General features: G+C 44.9%; 1 long non-coding RNA gene across 2 annotated transcripts in view; it reads left to right on the top strand.

Annotated features, from left to right (window-relative positions):
• Nucleotides 1–3,129: 3,129 nt before the first annotated feature.
• Nucleotides 3,130–19,393, top strand: part of LOC123726816 (uncharacterized) — a 72,563-nt gene continuing 56,299 nt past the window's right edge. Inside the window, exons 1-3 of one of the 2 annotated variants that reach the window (XR_006758968.1) lie at nucleotides 3,130–3,223; nucleotides 3,351–3,577; nucleotides 3,895–4,696. This is a non-coding gene — a long non-coding RNA (uncharacterized lncRNA). Of the gene's footprint in view, nucleotides 3,224–3,350; nucleotides 3,578–3,894; nucleotides 4,697–19,393 lie in introns of those variants that run through there. The other variant, XR_006758969.1, reaches the window with a different exon arrangement.

The following is a 19,393-nucleotide window of genomic DNA, read 5'->3' as shown; positions in this document are numbered from 1 at the left end:
GGTGGTCACCCCAGATACTGACTGGTTTTCTGATCTACGCCCCGACCTTTTTTTAAGGTATCTGTGACCAACAGATACACATCTGTATTCCCAGTCATGTGAAATCCATAGATTAGGACCTAATGAATTCAATGTATTGATTTTCTGATATGAACTGTAACTCAGTGAAATCTTTGAAAATGTTGCATGTTGCGTTTATATTTTTCTTCAGTATATTTCAAAACTCAAGTCTCAAGCTAGTCTATATGATAACACTGGTAATAGGTCAGTTGTTGAAGCCTATTAGCATACCTGCGAGGCACATCGGAGCATAAATTGAAATATCTTGTTTTTTTATTTCACTGGACTGGTGGTCATGTCTCAGCGGAGGGAGGGAGAGAGTGCGAGTCGAAGTGGAGAAGCGTGTTTCATGACTTCTAAAAGTGCTGAATAAAAAGTTGTAGTGCTCATTATTGTCTCTGAATGTACTGAAACTGTCTTTAAGGCCCTCCATTAGATCAATACAATCAGTGAAAGGGACTGGAGGCCTTTCATGGCAAAAACACTGATATCAAATAACTTGGCTAATGCTCCAACATCATTTTCCATACACAAGTCTCCTGAAAAAATTGAACTGTGAGCTTTGTTTGGACATTTAACTTGTTTTTGCTAGCAAAGTTGGCTAGTGAGTCTTAGCTAGATAGCTAACGGTGAGTAGCCTATACAATGTGTCCTAGCCTACACAGCGTAGCTACTGTTTAATATATCAGTGCGGAGGGACGTTTGCCAGAACCCGCCCATTATTTAGAAATTGATAAGCTGATTTTTTTTCATCTGGCCTCCACAATCACCCGACCTCAACCCAATTGAGATGGTATGGGATATGTTGGACCGCAGAGTGAAGGAAAAGCAGCCAACAAGTGCTCAGGGTATGTAGGAACTCCTTCAAGACTGTTGGAAAAGCATTCCAGGTGAAGCTAGAATGCCAAGAATGTGCAAAGCTGTCATCAAGGGAAAGGGTGGCTATTTAGAAGAATCTCAAATATAAAATATATTTTGATTTGTTTAACACTTTTTGCTTACTACATGATTCCATATGTGTTATTTCATAGTTTTGATGTCATCACTATTATTCCACAATGTAATAAAATAAAAACATTTGAATGAATATGTGTGTCCAAACTTTTGACTGGTTCTGTATATATATACAGTATATATATGTTTTGCTCAATCTGATTGGGTGGGCCTCACTCCCCAGTGGGTGGGCTAGCGCCCACCTGTGCCTACGCCCCTGGTGTGTGTTTTGTATGTGCATGCATGTGCTTTTTGGTGAATTTCTTCTGACGTTGGCAGGTGACAAAGTAACTTAAATAAGACACATGAAGGATCAATAACATGGATATACAGTCAGGTCCATCATTATTGTCACCCTTGATAAAGATTATCAAATAAGGCTGTTTAAAATAAATAATACACCTACTGAGCTATTTTGCATGGTCATTTTTTGTCGTTGTTGACTTTGTGGTCAATTAACAATTTCTTAGTGGATTTTGATGTGTGCTCGGGGTTATTGTCTTGCTGGAAGATCCACTTATGGCCAAGTGTCAGCCTCCTGTCACAGGCAACCAGGTTTTTGGCTAAAATGTCCTGGTACTTGGTAGAGTTCATGATGCCGTTGACCTTAACAAGGGCCTCAAGACCAGTGGAAGCAAAATAACCCCATAACATCAAAAATGCACCACCATATTTTATCGTAGGTATGAGGTACTTTTCTGCATATGTTTCCGTTTTTTCGACGCCGAACCCACCACTGGTGTGCATGGCCAAAGATCTCTATTTACATGTCATCTGACCTGCATCGCCTGGAGTTTGATAAACAGCATTGGCACTTGGATTGGAACCTGTACTATGGTGGAAATAGAGCTCTTTGGTCACACACATCAGTGGTGGATTGGGTTTATATTAGTATAAAATAATATCATTTCCCTTTTTAATATAAACAGCATAGCTCAGTATTTGAATTCTTTATTTTATACAGTCATTTTTTCCCCCATTTTATCAGGGATGTCAGTAATTGTGGATCCCAATGTATGTAACGCTGATCATTGATTACCCAAGAAAGAGAAGCAACAACTACAGATCGATGCTGGCCACAGGGTGTTTTATGTATGTATGTGTTCATACGCCATTGCCTGTTTGGAGTTCTCTCACAGGTCAGAGGCAGGGGGAGACGGGGGGAGGAATAGAGGCTGCATGCAACCCTGATTAACACTTTTCACTCACACATTCAATATTCAACATACTGTAGCTCCAGGTCCACAAAAATTAGACTATTTTGAGATCATGATGAGGAGGAAATGTTAAAATGACTAAAATGTTAGATCTACGGTGTCCATGTCAGAAAAAAGTCCTGCTGAGATTGAGGTGGTCCTAATATGGACTCAGTACAGATCTGTGAGGATGAGGTATCTTATTGGTCAGTGGATTCATAAATAGGAAGAGGGTTAAGATAGAGCTCTTTTCAGGCGTTGACATAACCTGTGTTCTGATCACATCAGTGGGTGGATTGATTAGCAAACACTGTCACACTTCTTTACACAGCCTGTCTCTGAGTTGATACATCATAACAGTATTCAAGGGCACCCACCTTTGTGTGTGTGGGTGTGTGCGTGTGTGTGCATGTGTGTGAGAGAGAGAGAGTGAGAAAGAGAGAGTGTGTGAGAGAGAGAGACAGAGTGTGTGTGTGTGTTGTGTGTGCAGTGCATTCAGGTCCGTCTGTGTTTTGTTTGTTTGTTTGTTTGTTTGTTTGTTTGTTTGTTTGTTTGTTTGTGTGTGTGTGTGTGTGTGTGTGTGTGTGTGTGTGTGTGTGTGTGTGTGTGTGTGTGTGTGTGTGTGTGTGTGTGTGTGTGTGTGTGTGTGTGTGTGTGTGTGGGTGTGTGTGTGGGTGTGGGTGTGCGTATGCGTGTGTGTGCTAAAACACAAGCTGTCCAAAGCGTTGTCGTACAACAACTCGCACTATGCACTTGCTGTTCACCACTTCCTGTCAATGATCAACACTCTGCAGTCTCATTATCATACTTTAGCAGACTTTGACCTGAGAGAAGCTGACACTGCATGCTGAGTACCAGAGTAACACACTCAACCTGTCTACCTGCCACCTGCTTCTCACTAACACACACTGGGGATGATGACAGGAAGCAGGAATAAAGGATCCTAAGCAATACTTACCTATATTGGTGATAGAGTGAGCATTACTTTAACTTTTAAGAAATGTATATTTAAAAGGTTAGGAATGTATTATACATGATTTGTAGCTACAGTAAGAGTTGGGGTTTGCTGGCTGTTTTCCGATGCTGACTTCTTTTTCTCAGTCAGTGTCTGGGCCCATCAATCAGAAGTAACCTCCAGCTGGCCTTGCTGCCAGCCAGGAAGAGGATGGATGCTGTGAGTACAGCCTGCCACGGGCTCTCTACTCCCATCTGCATGTACCACTCTGTCGTCAGTGTTGGCACGGCCCTCGCCATGATGACAGCCTTAGAGAAGAGGCACTCTCCTACAGTCCACTCCCTTCATCACCCACGCCACACCAGCCAGAGAGGTGCTCTCTCCATCTCTCTCTCTCCCTGTCTCTCTTTCCATCACTTCCTTCATCACCCATCCCACGGAAACCTGAGTGATGCTCCCTCCCCCTTTCTCCTTCTCTCTCTTCCTCTCCTCCGTCTTCCCCTCCATCCTTCCCTCCATTACTCCAGCTGGTGCTTCTGACCTGACTCCCACTCTTCTCCTCTCCCGTACCCATACCCGTACCCCTGCCAGACACACTGCTCACCCCTCTAGTGTCATTGACTCGTCTTCTGTCTCCTCTCCACTCTCCTCCTAACTCTCTACTCTCCTCCTCTCCTCTCGCCATACTAGACATTGGACCAATCCTGTCAGTCCACTTAACAAACGCAGAGGGACAGCGGTAGGGGTGGACCATGCTGTGTTGATGGAGTGGGTGAGAACAGCAAGCTGGCAATGCATCTACCCTGTAATGTTTTATAAAACAGGCGCTCCCATCTCCATCCAACAAGCTGGCACAAGACTGTGTTGTTAAAAAGGAGGGGTTTTGAACCGTGTTCTTCCTTGTCTAATTTTAAAAGGCCTAATTTAGACGAAGCCTATGAAAAATATATGTGATCTTTTAATTCCATTTTCCAGTTGAAGAAAATGTCAATCTCACTATGACTTCTTTATTCAACAAACCAACTTTGTTTTGGAGACTGTCCCATCCGAATTCATATTTCTCTAATCAGACCACAGAGCCACCTATAAAAGAGACGTTTTCCTACGTTTGCGAGCCCAGTTAAAAGTGTATCCTTTGGAGTTGGCTTGTTGTTGTGTGTACCTATGGTTGAAGCTCAATTGATCTGATTTAAACAAAACCAAGCAGCCCTTGAGTAAAATAAACCCTAATGGAAAAGATAGAGATATACAGTATTAACCACAACACATCGAAAGGGACATGAATCTGTTTGGGTGGATTGTAATTTAGTCAAACATGGCTGGCCTCCATATACAACTTTGATAGTATAATCAGTGGCTGAACACTTGCTCAGAGGGATTACAATGTATATGATCAACACAAGGTACCTTATTTGACACCCTCTACAGCAAGGGGACCAGCTCTGTAAATACAATAGGCAATGGGCTACATTAAAAAATCATGGAAACTGAATCAGAGAGAATTTCTTAAATGTTGCTGCTGAATTACATATTTAACATTGAAGTCAGGGACACATTTGTAATATTCTATCAGTGTGTGCATGTGAGTGTGTGTGCGTGCACACATGCGTGTGTGTACATGTGTGATTTATTCAGAACCAAGAACAATGGCCATCGAGTCTATTGTGTACATCAGTCTAAAACCGTATTTTTCTTCTCTCTTCACCCTCTGAACAATTCTCATCCCCTCTATCCACCACTCTTTGACCCTACCAGCAGTAGCTACATTAGAAACTGAGGCAGGAGGCCTCCTGGTTCGAGGTCAACATGTTGACTTTGAACTTGTCTTCAGACAGGTCCCCAGACATAATCTGTCAAAGCTTCACATCATCAATGCCAAATGTGTCCCCAAAGAAGGCAAAGATAACTGAACTAAATTACTATCGCCCCGTAGCACTCACTTCTGACATCATGAAGTACTTTAAGAGACTAGTCAGGAATCATATCACCTCCACCTTACCTGCCACCCTAGACCCACTTCAGTTTGCATACCGCACCAACAGGTCCACAGACGATGCAATCGCCATCACACTGCACACTGCCTTATCCCATCTGGACTAAAGGAATACCTATGTATCCACCCTCTCCGAGTTGGGCATCTCCGGCGCGGCTCACTCTTGGATTGCGTCCTACCTGACAGGTCGCTCCTACCAGGTGGCGTGGCGAGAATCTGTCTCCGCACCACGTGCTATCACCACTGGTGTCCCCCAGGGCTCAGTTCTAGGCCCTCTCCTATTCTCGCTATAGACCAAGTCACTTGGCTCTGTCATATCCTCACATGGTCTCTCCTATCATTGCTACGCAGACGACACACAATTAATCTTCTCCTTTCCCCCTTCTGATAACCAGGCGGCGAATCGCATCTCTGCATGTCTGGCAGACATATCAGTGTGGATGATGGATCACCACCTTAAGCTGAACCTCGGCAAGACGGAGCTGCTCTTCCTCCCGGGGAAGGACTACCCGTTCCATGATCTCGCCATCACGGTTGACAACTCCATTGTGTCCTCCCAGAGTGCTAAGAGCCTTGGCGCGACCCTGGACAACACCCTGTCGTTCTCCGCTAACATCAAGGCGGTGACCCGATCCTGTAGGTTCATGCTCTACAACATTCGCAGAGTACAACCATGCCTTTCACAGGAAGCGGCACAGGTCCTAATCCAGGCACTTGTCATCTCCCGTCTGGATTACTGCAACTCGCTATTGGCTGGGCTCCCTGCCTGTGCCATTAAACCCCTACAACTCATCCAGAACACCGCAGCCCGTCTGGTGTTCAACCTTCCCAAGTTCTCTCACGTCACCCCGCTCCTCCGCACACTCCACTGGCTTCCAGTTGAAGCTCGCATCTGCTACAAGACAATGGTGCTGCCTACGGAGCTGTGAGGGGAACAGCACCTCCTTGCCTTCAGGCTCTGATCAGTCCCTACACCCAAACAAGGGCACTGCGTTCATCCACCTCTGGCCTGCTGGCCCCCCTACCTCTGCGGAAGCACAGTTCCCGCTCAGCCCAGTCAAAACTGTTCGCTGCTCTGGCACCCCAATGGTGGAACAAGCTCCCTCACAACGCCAGGACAGCGGAGTCAATCACCACCTTCCGGAGACACCTGAAACCCCACCTCTTTAAGGAATACCTGGGATAGGATAAAGTAATCCTTCTAACCCCCCCCTCAAAAAAAAATATATAGATGTACTATTGTAAACTGGTTGTTCCACTGGATATCATAAGGTGAATGCACCAATTTGGAAGTCGCTCTGGATAAGAGCGTCTGCTAAATGTAATGTAAATGTGTGTAAGAATGCTGTTCATCGACTACAGCTCAGCATTCAACACCATAGTACCCTCCAAGCTCATCATTAAGCTTAAGGCCCTGGGTCTCAACCCCGCCCTATGCAATTGGGTTCTGGACTTTCTGACGGGCCACCCTCAGGTGGTGAAGGTAGGAAACAACATCTCCACTTCGCTGATCCTCAACACTGGAGACCCACAAGGGTGCGTGCTCAGCCCTCTCCTGTACTCCCTGTTCACCCATGACTGCATGGCCATGCACACCTCCAACTCAATCATCAAGTTTGCAGACAACACAACAGTGGTAGGGCTAATTAGCAACAACTACGAGACAGCCTACAGGGAGGAGGTGAGGACACTCGTAGTGTGGTTTCAGGAAAACAACCTCTAACTTAACATTAACAAAACAAAGGAGATGATCGTGGACTTCAGGAAACAGCAGAGGGAGCACCCCCCTGTCCACATTGACGGAACAGTAGTGGAGAAGGTGGAAAGTTTTAAGTTCCTCGGCGTACACATCACGTACAAACTGAAATGGTCCACCCACACAGACAGCGTGGTGAAGAAGGCGCTACAGCGCCTCTACAACCTCAGGAGGCTGAAGAAATTTGGCTTGTCACCTAAAACCCTCACAAACTTTTTCAGATGCACAATCGAGAATATCCTATCGGGCTGTATCACCGCCTGGTACGACAACTGCACCGTCCTCAACCGCAAGGCTCTCCAGAGGGTAGTGCGGTCTGCACAACGCATCACAGAGGGCAAACTACCTGCCCTCCAGGACACCTACAGCACCCGATGTCACAGGAAGGCCAAAATGATCATCAAGGACAACAACCACCCGAACCACTGCCTGTTCACCCCGTTATCATCCAGAAGGCGAGGTCAGTACAGGTGGATCAAAGCTGGGACCGAGAGACTGAAAAACAGATTATATCTCACGGTCATCAGACTGTTTAACAGCCATCCTTAACATAGAGAGGCTGCTGCCAACATAAAGACCCAAATCACTGGCCATTTTAATAAATAGATTTAATAAAGGTATCACTAGTCACTTTAAATAATTCCTCTTTAATAATGTTTACATATCCTACATTACTCATCTCATGTATTTACTGTATTTCATAACATCTATTGCATCTTGCCTATGCCGCACGGCCATCGCTCATCCATATATTTATTTGGACTGTCCGTATTCTTATCCCATCCTTTTACATTTGTGTGTATAAGGTAGTTGTTTTGAATTTGTTAGATTACTTGTTAGATATTACTGCACTGTCAGAACTAGAAGCACAAGCATTTCGCTGCACTCGCATTAACATCTGCTAACCACGTGTATGTGACAAATACAATTTGATTTGATGATCTGCAAGCTCTGGAGCAAGGGCTGAGGGAGGTGGTGGTTTGGTTTGTGTGTGTGCTTGTTTTCCTACCTTATCAGGACCCCAATGTCCTAACAATTCACACAAATGTCCTGACAAAGTAGGAAGACAATAACTTTTTTGAAAATAGTTTTTTCAAGTCTAAGGGTTAGATGAATGGTTAGGGATAGGTTTAATGTTAGGTGTTAGGGAAAATACGATTTTCTTATTGTAAAAATGTTGTCTCCCCAAAAAATCCTTTCATTTCGCGAAAATATAGCTATGTGTGTGCGTGCGTGTGTGTGCGTTTGTGTGTGTGTTTTTGTGTGTTTGCTTGCTTATTTGTGATTGAATGTTACAGATGTAGGATCTTAATCTGAGCCGGTTTTCTACAGCAGGAAAATAATCCTGCAGCAACAGGAAATGTTGTGGATTATAATTAATGGATATTTTTGTAAAGGGATAATTTTTTGTTCGTGTAAGTAAAGTCTCAAATTTGAAAAAGACAAACTTTAGAAGCATTCTCAAATACACTAAAAGTTTGCATTTCCTGTAAGCAGGAAAATTCTCAGCAACAAAAGAGCGATCAAATTAGGATACTACATCTGTATGTGTCTTTGTATGTGTGTGTGTGCGTTCTTTCAGATGGAGAGGCCTGCCAGATTAATCACACTTATTTATTCATTTATTTCCCCCCTCTGCTGCAGCAGGCAGATTTAATTAATGACGTTACTGAGCTGATCGCCTGATCACAGTCTTGGCCATGTTTGGTCCCATTCCAACTCCCACTGAGTGAGTAATGTCCCTTACCTTCTGCTGCCATACATGTATATCTGCCTCTCTGGGCTTCTCCTAAAGCCCCATGTTGGGGTTACTTCTCCTAATGCCCCTTGCTGGGGTTACTTCTCCTAATGCTCCATGCTGGGGTTACTTCTCCTAATGCTCCATGCTGGGGTTACTTCTCCTAATGCCCCATGTTGGAGTTACTTCTCCCAATGTTCCATGCTGGGGTTACTTCTCCTAATGCCCCATGCTGGGGTTACTTCTCCTAATGCTCCATGCTGGGGTTACTTCTCCTAATGCCCCATGCTGGGGTTACTTCTCCTAATGCTCCATGCTGGGGTTACTTCTCCTAATGCTCCATGCTGGGGTTACTTCTCCTAATGCTCCATGCTGGGGTTACTTCTCCTAATGCTCCATGCTGGGGTTACTTCTCCTAATGCTCCATGCTGGGGTTACTTCTCCTAATGCCCCATGCTGGGGTTACTTCTCCTAATGCTCCATGCTGGGGTTACTTCTCCTAATGCTCCATGCTGGGGTTACTTCTCCTAATGCTCCATGCTGGGGTTACTTCTCCTAATGCCCCATGCTGGGGCTACTTCTCCTAATGCCCCTTGCTGAGATTACTTCTCCTAATGCTCCATGATGGGGTTACTTCTCCTAATGCCCCATGCTGGGGTTACTTCTCCTAATGCCCCATGCTGGGGTTACTTCTCCTAATGCCCCATGCTGGGATTACTTCTCCTAATGCCCCATGCTGGGGTTACTTCTCCTAATGCCCCATGCTGGGGTAACTTCACACACTTTATACATGCATTATGCGCTAAGTATACAAAACATTAAGGACACCTGCTCTTTCCATGACATAGACTGACCAGGTGAATCCAGGTGAAAGCTATAATCCCTTATTCATGTCCCTTGTTGAATCCACGTCAATCAGTATAGATGAGGGGAGGAGACAGGTTAAAGCATTTTTAAACCTTGAAACAGATGAGACATGGATTGTGTATGTGTGCCATTCAAAGGGTGAATGACAAGACAAAATATTTAAGTGTCTATAAAAGGGGTATGGTAGTAGGTGCCAGGCGCACCGGTTTGTGTCAAGAACTGCTCAACACGCTCAACAGTTTCCTGTGTGTATCAAGAATGGTCCACCACCGAAAGGACTTCCAGCCAACTTAACACAATTGTGGGAAGCATTGGAGTCAACATGGGTCAGCATCCCTGTGGAATGCTTTCAACACCTTGTAGAGTCCATGCCCTGACGAATTTAGGCTGTTCTGAGGACTAAAGGGGGGAGGGGGTGTGCAACTCAATATTCCTAATGTTCCTAATGTTTTTTATTTGGATTGCATGTAATGGACATACACAAAATAGTTCAAATCGGTGTTGTGAAATTAAAAAATGTACTTGTTACAAAATGTAAAAAAAATGTAAAATGGAAAAGTGGTGTGTGCATATGTATTCACCCTCTTTGCTATGAAGCCCCTAAATAAGATCTGGTGAACCAAAGATAACCCCGAAGGAGCTGCAAAGCTCCACAGCGGATATTGGAGTTTCTGTCCATAGGACCACTTTAAACCGTACACTCCACAGAGTTGTGCTTTACGGAAGAGTGGCCAGAAAAAAAGGTATGTTGGAGACTCCCCAAACATATGGAAGAAGGTACTCTGGCTAGATGAGTCTAAAATGTAGCTTTTTGGCCGTCAAGGAAAATGCTATGTCTGACTCAAACCCAACACCTCACATCACCCCGAGAACACCATCCCCACAGTGAAGCATGGTGGTGGCAGCATCATGCTGTGGGGATGTTTTTCATCGGCGGGGACTGGGAAACTGGTCAGAATTTAAGGAATGGTGGATGGTGCTAAATATAGGGAAATTCTTGAGGGAAACCTGTTTCAGTCTTCCAGAGATTTGAGACTGGGACGGAGGTTCCCCTTCCAGCAGGACAACGGCCCTAAGCATACTGCTAAAGCAACACTCAAGTGGTTTAAGGGGAAACATTTAAATGTCTTGGAATGGCCTAGTCAAAGCCCAGACCTCAATCCAATTGAGAATCTGTGGTATGACTTAAAGATTGCTGTACACCAGTGGAACCCATCAAACTTGAAGAAGCTGGAGCAGTTTTGCCATGAAGAATGGGCAAAAATCCCATTGGCTAGATGTGCCAATTTTACAGAGACATAACCCAAGAGACTTGCAGCTGTAATTTCTGCAAAAGGTGGCTCTACAAAGTATTGACTTTGGGGGGGTGTAACCCCCCCCCCAATAAGACTAATAAACTGAAAACATGAGCATGCATAACTGCATGCTCATGTTTTCAGTTTATTAGTCTTATTTGTTGTTTGTTTCACAATAAATAATATTTTGCATCTTCAAAGTGGCAGGCATGTTGTGTAAATCAAATAATACAAACCCATAAAAAAATATATTTTAATTCCAGGTTGTAAGGCAACAAAATAGGAAAAATGCCAAGGGGGGTGAATACTTTCGCAAGCCCTTGTATACAGATGTAGGATCTTAATTTGATTTGCCTGTTGCAGGAGAACTTTCAATGGACAAATCTGTTACTCTGTTACATAAATATCTGTTATGGTGATCAGTGAGCTGAGATATGGGGGGACTTTACCTAGCAGGGTCTTGTAGATGACCTGGAGCCAGTGGGTTTGGCAACGAGTATGAAGCGAGGGCCAGCCAACGAGAGCATACAGGTCGCAGTGTAACACACTCACCCCAGTACATGGGAGGCCAGTAGTTTGTGCATCCATAGCATTGCTGCACATAGAACCCTACGGGGCATATCAATTATCCTGCACATTCGTTTAAGGCAGCACATTGTTTTAGTTTAAGGCAGCACACTGTTTAGTTTAAGGCAGCACACTGTTTAGTTTAAGGCAGCAAACTTTAGTTTAATTAAGGCAGCATACTCTAGTTTAAGGCAGCACACTGTTTTAGTTAGTTACATTAGTTTAAGTATTTTTTTAGGATTTCCTTTGCTTCAATTGCAGTCTGTGGCCTGGATGAGGTGCAACTCACTCTCCTGGTCGGTGTGTGTGTGTGTGTGTGTGTGTGTGTGTGTGTGTGTGTGTGTGTGTGTGTGTGTGTGTGTGTGTGTGTGTGTGTGTGTGTGTGTGTGTGTGTGTGTGTGTGTGTGTGTGTGTGTGTGTGTGTGTGTGTGTGTGTGTGTGTACACAATGGACCTCTAAGATTGCTGCAGTCTTGTTGGTGACCCTTGACCCTCTGTACAGCCTCCCTGCCAGTGAGCTAGGGTATTTCAAGGGCCCTACCTTTCCTTCACCCCCAGGCTGGTGCAGATGGCTTTAAGAATCTCAATTTAAGTTCCAGTTGCTGTAGTAAACTAAGGAGTATTGTAAAGTGGAACATATGACATAGGCCTCCATCTTATTTTAAACTTTTGGGCAAATCACGCATCAACTTGAAGTTCTAGGCTATAGGCTGTTACTCAAGATTAGCATAAGCCCTGTAAAGGTGTACTTTTCTCCCTGTGCATTGCTGATAGGAGAGTATTTTCTAACAGCCACAAATCATTCCTGGTAATGGACTAATAAACCAGGAACTTCTCAGATCAGTTTGCTTAATTTCCTTCCAGCAAGTAAGCAAGCAAACTGTCATAGTAATTGTGTGTGTGTGTGTGTGTGTGTGTGTGTGTGTGTGTGTGTGTGTGTGTGTGTGTGTGTGTGTGTGTGTGTGTGTGTGTGTGTGTGTGTGTGTGTGTGCAAGTAAGTAAAGTGTCATAGCAAGTATGGTGGAGACTGACTCAGGTGACATGTTCTTCTTATGACAGTATTATGGTGCACTGTAACACACTGATTTCATCTGAAAGCTACTGATTCAAAGAATAATTAGGTTTGCTGGAAACTGAGATTCCCCTTTAGCAAGTCTAATTACATATTTTCATCTCACTCGTTTTTATTTGTTGTGAAAATCCAATAATTGTTCCTGCTTGAATTTCATGAGCATAATCTTATAAATATTTAAAGTTCACTCAGATATATTCTGAAAATTCTAAAAGATCTCTCTCTCTAAGGGGACAATGAGCAAGCTTAATATCCATACTACCAATAACTTATATTTCTTTCAGCGAGAATTATGTTAAAAGCCAACAAACTAACTTTGAAGTTGTTATTCAAAGTCTATGTGCTGGTTCTGATATTGTTCCTGCTCACACTTCTATAAGTAGAACAGGTTGCCTGTCTGGGTCATGTTCAGTAGGGCACACTGTAAAAAAAACTTTTACAACAGCAACAAATCTGTGTTTTAAATGAACATGTTCAGCCAGGTGGTATACCTCCCCATTTCAAAATATTTCGAAACGTTTTCCGGACAACAAAAATCTATATTCTAATTGTAGAAGTTCAAGAAAAGGCTGCCTCCCTGATTCAAAACATTTCAAAACGTTTTCTCCCTGCTGAACACAACCCTGTCCCTGTCACACATAGACATGCTGTTAGTGGTGAGAAGGGTCAGAGTAAATAGAGAGCTGTGTCGTTAAGTGTTTAATTATGTTCAGACCCGGTGACACTGCATTAGTCAGGCAGCACAGATGCCAGGGAGAGAAATGAGCTGTGTATTTTTTAGGCTTTGTCCATGATAACCTCTCATTAATTAAGGAACCAGTGCTCTGGATTAATGCTGGTACCCTTGGGGCGGCAGGTAAACTTGTGGTTAGAGCGTTGGGCCAGCAACCAAAAGGTTGCTAGATTGAATCCCTGAGCTGAGAAAGTAATAATCTGTCGTTCTGTCCCTGAACAAGGCTGTTATTGTAAATAAGAATTTGTTCTTAACTGACTTGCCTAGTTAAATAAATAAAAAAACTGGTGAAGATCACTCCTTTATTACAATGTGACTATGTATTCAGACTAATGGTGTACCATAACTCAAAACAGGTATGACATTTGTCACCAGAGAGCCAACTACAATGTCAATGAGTAATAGAGTAGTGCACGAAGTCCCATATGGTGCTCTATTTTGTGCACTACTTTAGACCAGCTCTGGTCAAAGTAGTGCACTGTACAGGGAATAGGGTGCCATTTGGAATGCAGACATGATCATTATACAAGTAGGAAAGTATATAAATACGTTCATTGTTTCACGGTGTGTAGACGTATACGGTATGAAGATCATGGATTATTGAAGAATGCATAGAACTAACAACGCAACAGTAAACACATTTCAGTTAATTACCATAGCACCCACCTTGGGCCTATCAGTGTATTTTTTGTAAATCTCTATGGTAAGACGCAGCGTTCACCCGAATTTTGTCAAAATCAGCCCAGTGCTGCCTGAGATATCGCATGTGACTAATGTACGAACGAATGTCTGAACGAACATATGACCAAATCCACAGATTGAAATCCAAATCCTGATTTCATCGTGGGGGACAGCTAGCATAGTTAGCCTTGAATATGTATATCACTTCTGTGGGAAACTCAGAAAGTGCAAAAGTGTGCTTTAGGAAGAGAGAGGGAGGCACAAGCATGTTATTGTCACGCCCTGGCCATAGAGAGGGTTTTGGTCTCTATTTTGGTTAGGCCAGGGTGTGACTAGGGTGGGCGTTCTATGTTCCTTTTTCTATGTTTTTGTATTTCTTTGTTTTGGGCCGAGTATGGTTCCTAATCAGAGGCAGCTGTCTATCGTTGTCTCTGATTAGGAATCATACTTAGGCAGCCTTTTTCCAACTGTGCTTTGTGGGATCTTGTGTTTGTGTAGCTGCCTGTGAGTAGCCCAGAACGTCACGCTTCGTTTTCTTCTGTATTGTTTTGGTGAGTTTCATATTTATTAACCTCTTGGGGCTAGGTGGGACGCTAGCGTGCCACCCGTGGTGCACTCCATCAACAGCAGGTGCATTTCAAGAGCGGCAAATTTGAATCCAAATAAATGTCAAAATTCAAATTTTTCAAAAATACAACTATGTTACACCATTTGAAAGATAAACATCTCCTTAATCTAACCACGTTTTACGATTTCAAAAAGGTTTTACGGCGAAAGCATAAATTTAGAGTATGTTAGGACAGTACATTTACAAGAGTTGTGTGTAATGTTTTGTCAAGTCAAAGACAGGGTCACCAAAACCATAAAACCAGCTAAAATGATACACTAACCTTTTACAATCTCCATCAGATGACACTCCTAGGACATTATGTTAGACAATGCATGCATTTTTAGTTCTATCAAGTTGATATTTATATCCAAAAACAGCGTTTTACTATGGCATTGATGTTGAGGAAATCGTTTCCCTCCAATAACCGGCAGTCAAGTCAGCGTCACAAATTAAATAATTAAAATTAGAAAACATTGGTAAAATATTATATTGTCATTTAAAGAATTATAGATTTACATCTTTTGAACGCAATCAACTTGCCAGATTTAAAAATAACCTTACTGGGAAATCACACTTTGCAATAATCTGAGCACTGTGCCCAGAAAAATACGCGTTGCGATACAGACTAGACGTCATGTTGGGGAGATCTAAAATCGAAAATACTATGTAAATAATCCATTACCTTTGATTCTCTTCATCAGATGTCACTTCCAGGTATCACAGGTCCATAACGAATGTAGTTTTGTTCAAAAAAGCTCATCATTTATGTCCAAAAATCTCCGTCTCGTTAGCACATGATGTAAGCCAGCCGGACTTCTCGTCATGAACGAGGGGAAAAAATATATTTCCGTTCGTTCAAACATGTCAAACGTTGTATAGCATAAATCATTAGGGCCTTTTTAACCAGAACATGAATAATATTCAAGGTGGACGAATGCATAGTCTTTTATAACGTATTGGAACGAGGGTACCCAACATGAAGTAGCGCGCCAGGTGTCTAATGGGACATCACCGTTCCATGGCTCTTGTTCGGTCAGATCTCCCTCCAGAAGACTCAAAACACTTTGTAAAGGCTGGTGACATCTAGTGGAAGCAATAGGAAGTGCCAAAATATTCCTAAACCCCTGTGTTTTTCAATGGGATAGGTTTAAAGTCAATACAACACATCAGGTATCCACTTCCTGTCAGAAAATGTCTCAGGGTTTTGCCTGCCAAATGAGTTCTGTTATACTCACAGACACCATTCAAACAGTTTTGGAAACTTTAGAGTGTTTTCTATCCATATATAATAAGTATATGCATATTCTAGTTACTGGGTAGGATTAGTAACCAGATTAAATCGGGTACATTTTTTTTATCCAGACGTGCAAATGCTGCCCCCTAGACCCAACAGGTTAAACATGTGGAACTCTAAGTACGCTGCGCCTTGGTCTACTCCTTTAGATGAACGTGAAAGAAGATCCCACCAACAGAAGACCAACCAGCGTGGTTTGGAGCATCGGGGGGAAGGATGGACATGGGAGTTGGAACGTCAACTCTGGGAGGACAAGCGAAGGGAGCTATGGGAACCTGAGGCAGCCCCCCCAAAATGTTTTGGGGGGGCACACGGGTAGTTTGGCTGGGCTAAGGGTTAGCCCTAAGCCAACTCCCCGTGCTTATTATGGGGAGCGTTTGGCCTGGAGAGCACCGTGCTATGCGGAAGTGCGCACGGTCTCGCCCATCCGCACGCACAGACCGGTGGGGTCGATACCAGCCCCCCGCAAGTGCCATGCTAGAGTGGGCAACGAGCCAGGAAGGGTTGTGCAGGCCGTGCGCTCCAGACCTCCAGTGCGTCTCCAGGACCCGGTCTATCCTGTGCCTGCTCCCAGAGCCAGGCCTCCTGCATGTCTCCCCTGCCTGGTGAGTCCTGTGCATGCGCCCAGAGCCAGGCCTCCTGCAAGTCTCCCCAGCCTGGTGCGTCCTGTGCCTGCTCCCAGAGCCAGGCCTCCTGCATGTCTCCCCAGCCTGGTGAGTCCTGTGCCTGCGCCCAGAGCCAGGCCTCTTGCATGTCTCCCCAGCCTGGTGCGTCCTGTGCCTGCTCCCAGAGCTAGGCCTCCTGCATGTCTCCCCAGCCTGGTGAGTCGCCCGCCTGTCCGGAGCTGCCAGAGTCGCCCGCCTGTCCGGAGCTGCCAGAGTCGCCCGCCTGTCCGGAGCTGCCAGAGTCGCCCGCCTGTCCGGAGCTGCCAGAGTCACCCGCCTGTCCGGGGCCAGCTGCGAGGGTCCCCAGTCCGGGGTCGGCGGCGAGGGTCCCCACTCCAGAGGCGCCACCTAAGTGGGCCTAGCCGAAGATGGAGCGGGGTCCACGTCCCGCACCAGAGCCGCCGCCGTAAGGAAAGCCCACCTAATCAGCTATCGTTGTCTCTGATTAGGAATCATACTTAGGCAGCCTTTTCCCACCTGTGCTTTGTGGGATCTTGTGTTTGTGAAGCTGCCTGTGAGCAGCCCAGAACGTCATGCTTCGTTTTCTTCTGTATTGTTTTGGTGAGTTTCATATTTATTAAACATGTGGAACTCTAAGTACGCTGCGCCTTGGTCTCCTCCTTTAGACGAACGTGACAGTTACTCAAAAGAGAACGTAATTTAGGTAACATTATAACGTCCACTGCTACAGCACATTTCGCAGGTCCCCATAAGGAAAGGGCTATTTTAGGTTTAGGAGTTAGGGTTAGGTTATAATGTGGTGGAGCACACCAAGAGAGACACACACACACTCCCACTCGGGAAGGCAGGAGAGAGAGAGAAGCTATGAGCGGCAGACTAAGACGTGACTGTGGGCTTTGTTCCAAGCTGAATATCGCGCGGATAGACCGGCATTTCAAGTCTGTCCATGCACTTAAGCCTGGTACTATTAAATGGAAGTGTGCTATGCAATCTTGCCGGCTTTCAGCCGAGAGACAGCGGCCCGGATCATGGAAGTGTACGCAGCCTAACAACGATGTTGCACCGCGGCTGGAGCCCTGGGAGAACCCTGTGTATTTCCAGTGTGTGGGAAGTGAGTTGTGCGTGGATCAGCAGCTGTTGGACGAGAGTGAGCAGGCGGTGGCGACTGGGCCGGTGCAGTCAACCAGCCAGATCGGTGGTGAACCACGCTCGGAACCGAGGGGAGCGAGGCTGCGCGGAGGCGACTTCCACGGAGAGCGAGAGCGATGAAGGCGGCGGTGTGGATTCCGGAATTGAAGGTTGGAGAAATGTAATTTTGACTGAATATGAGCACTTTGCTACGGGTAGAAACCCTTCAGTTAAACGAATTGACAATTGTCGCACCAGTCTATCCCGAGTACGGAAATTCCTCCGCTATATGTCAGAGGGCAAGGCCGATGAAGGACTGTGTTCTCTGGATAACTACAGACGTGCGTCTGAGTGGTACGGTCAATGTGAAGACCGTTGTTTGGCACCATCCACGTTAAAAATGTACCCGATCCGATGTTCGAAGTTTCTTGAACTATCTCATTCAGTTCCGGCCAGAAGGTCTGCAGGCTAGAGCCAGTAAAATCCGAAAGTTGTTACTCTGCTTGGCAAAGATGGACAGGGATTCGCGGCAGAGCCAGGCAACACACAGGGCAAAATTCCGCAAACGCTGCAGGGACGAGGTGCTCAGCGCTGCGGAGTTAAGCCGATTTGTTGAGCAAAGCAATCAAGCTATTCCTTCGGTTCTCAGTAGGCTGGAGGTCCGACCCACCTGCGCTGATAGACGTAGGTTTGCGGCTCTCATGTCCAGCCGGTTGGCCATCTTTAATGGCACTCGACGATCCCCAGTCACCACATTCAGTGAGAGGGAATTTACTGAAGTAACCCCGGAAAGTGGGGGTTATCAGATGTCTATTTCAAGCCACAAAACGAACTATAGCTTCGGTGAGTGCAGAATTGTTCTATCTGTGCAGGAATACACTTGGCTTAAACGATTCCATCAGATCAGGCCTCATCTGAGTGGAATCACCTCAGACACAACACTCTTCTTTTTCACGTCCTGCGGTCAACCGTACAGCAATATCTGTGAGTATGTGGGCCAGCTATTTGAAGAATTTGGCATTGGAAGTAAAGTCACCTTCGGTACAATTCGACGAAGCATTGCTACATTGAACTTTAATCAAGGCTCGGTTAAAGACCGGGGGACTGTGGCTGACCATATGTGTCATTCTCTGGAAACCCAGGCACAGTACTACCGGTTCCATAATTTGCCTCGTAACGCCAGCCGAGCCCGGACACTAATTGAGGGACAAATCAACCCATGATTCACTGATAAATAAAGACTATTTATTTGAAACTCACCCATGTCTTTGTGTGTGTGTCATTTGGTCTTGGGCCCGTAGTAGGGTGCTGTCAGGGTGGGTATGGAGGTCCCTATACCCTTTAAAAGTATTTAAAACAGTTATAAAATTTCACCCCTGGTAACCCAAAATAAAACCAGGTGCCCGTTTGGACTTAGTGCAATTTCTGAGAAGAAAAACATAGAATATTTTCTGAAGATTTTTTAACACTTCCATAAATCAGCCAGGCCGGCCCCCATTGACTTGGGCCCGTAGTAGGGTGCTGTCAGGGTGGGTATGGAGGTCCCTATACCCTTTAAAAGTATTTAAAACATTTCTAAAATTTCACCCCTGGTAACCCAAATGCTACGGACACGTCCCCACCAAAACATGGTGCAATTTCTGAAGATTTTTTAAAACTTCCATAAATCAGCCAGGCCGGCCCCCATTGACTTGGGCCCGTAGTAGGGTGCTGTCAGGGTGGGTATGGAGGTCCCTATACCCTTTAAAAGTATTTAAAACAGTTATAAAATTTCACCCCTGGTAACCCAAAATAAAACCAGGTGCCCGTTTGGACTTAGTGCAATTTCTG

This window comes from Salmo salar, chromosome ssa14 (genome assembly GCF_905237065.1).
Source record: "Salmo salar chromosome ssa14, Ssal_v3.1, whole genome shotgun sequence".
Lineage (NCBI taxonomy): Eukaryota > Metazoa > Chordata > Actinopteri > Salmoniformes > Salmonidae > Salmo > Salmo salar.
The sequence above is the reverse complement of the archived record's forward strand: the minus strand, read 5'-3'. Positions and strand labels throughout refer to the sequence as shown.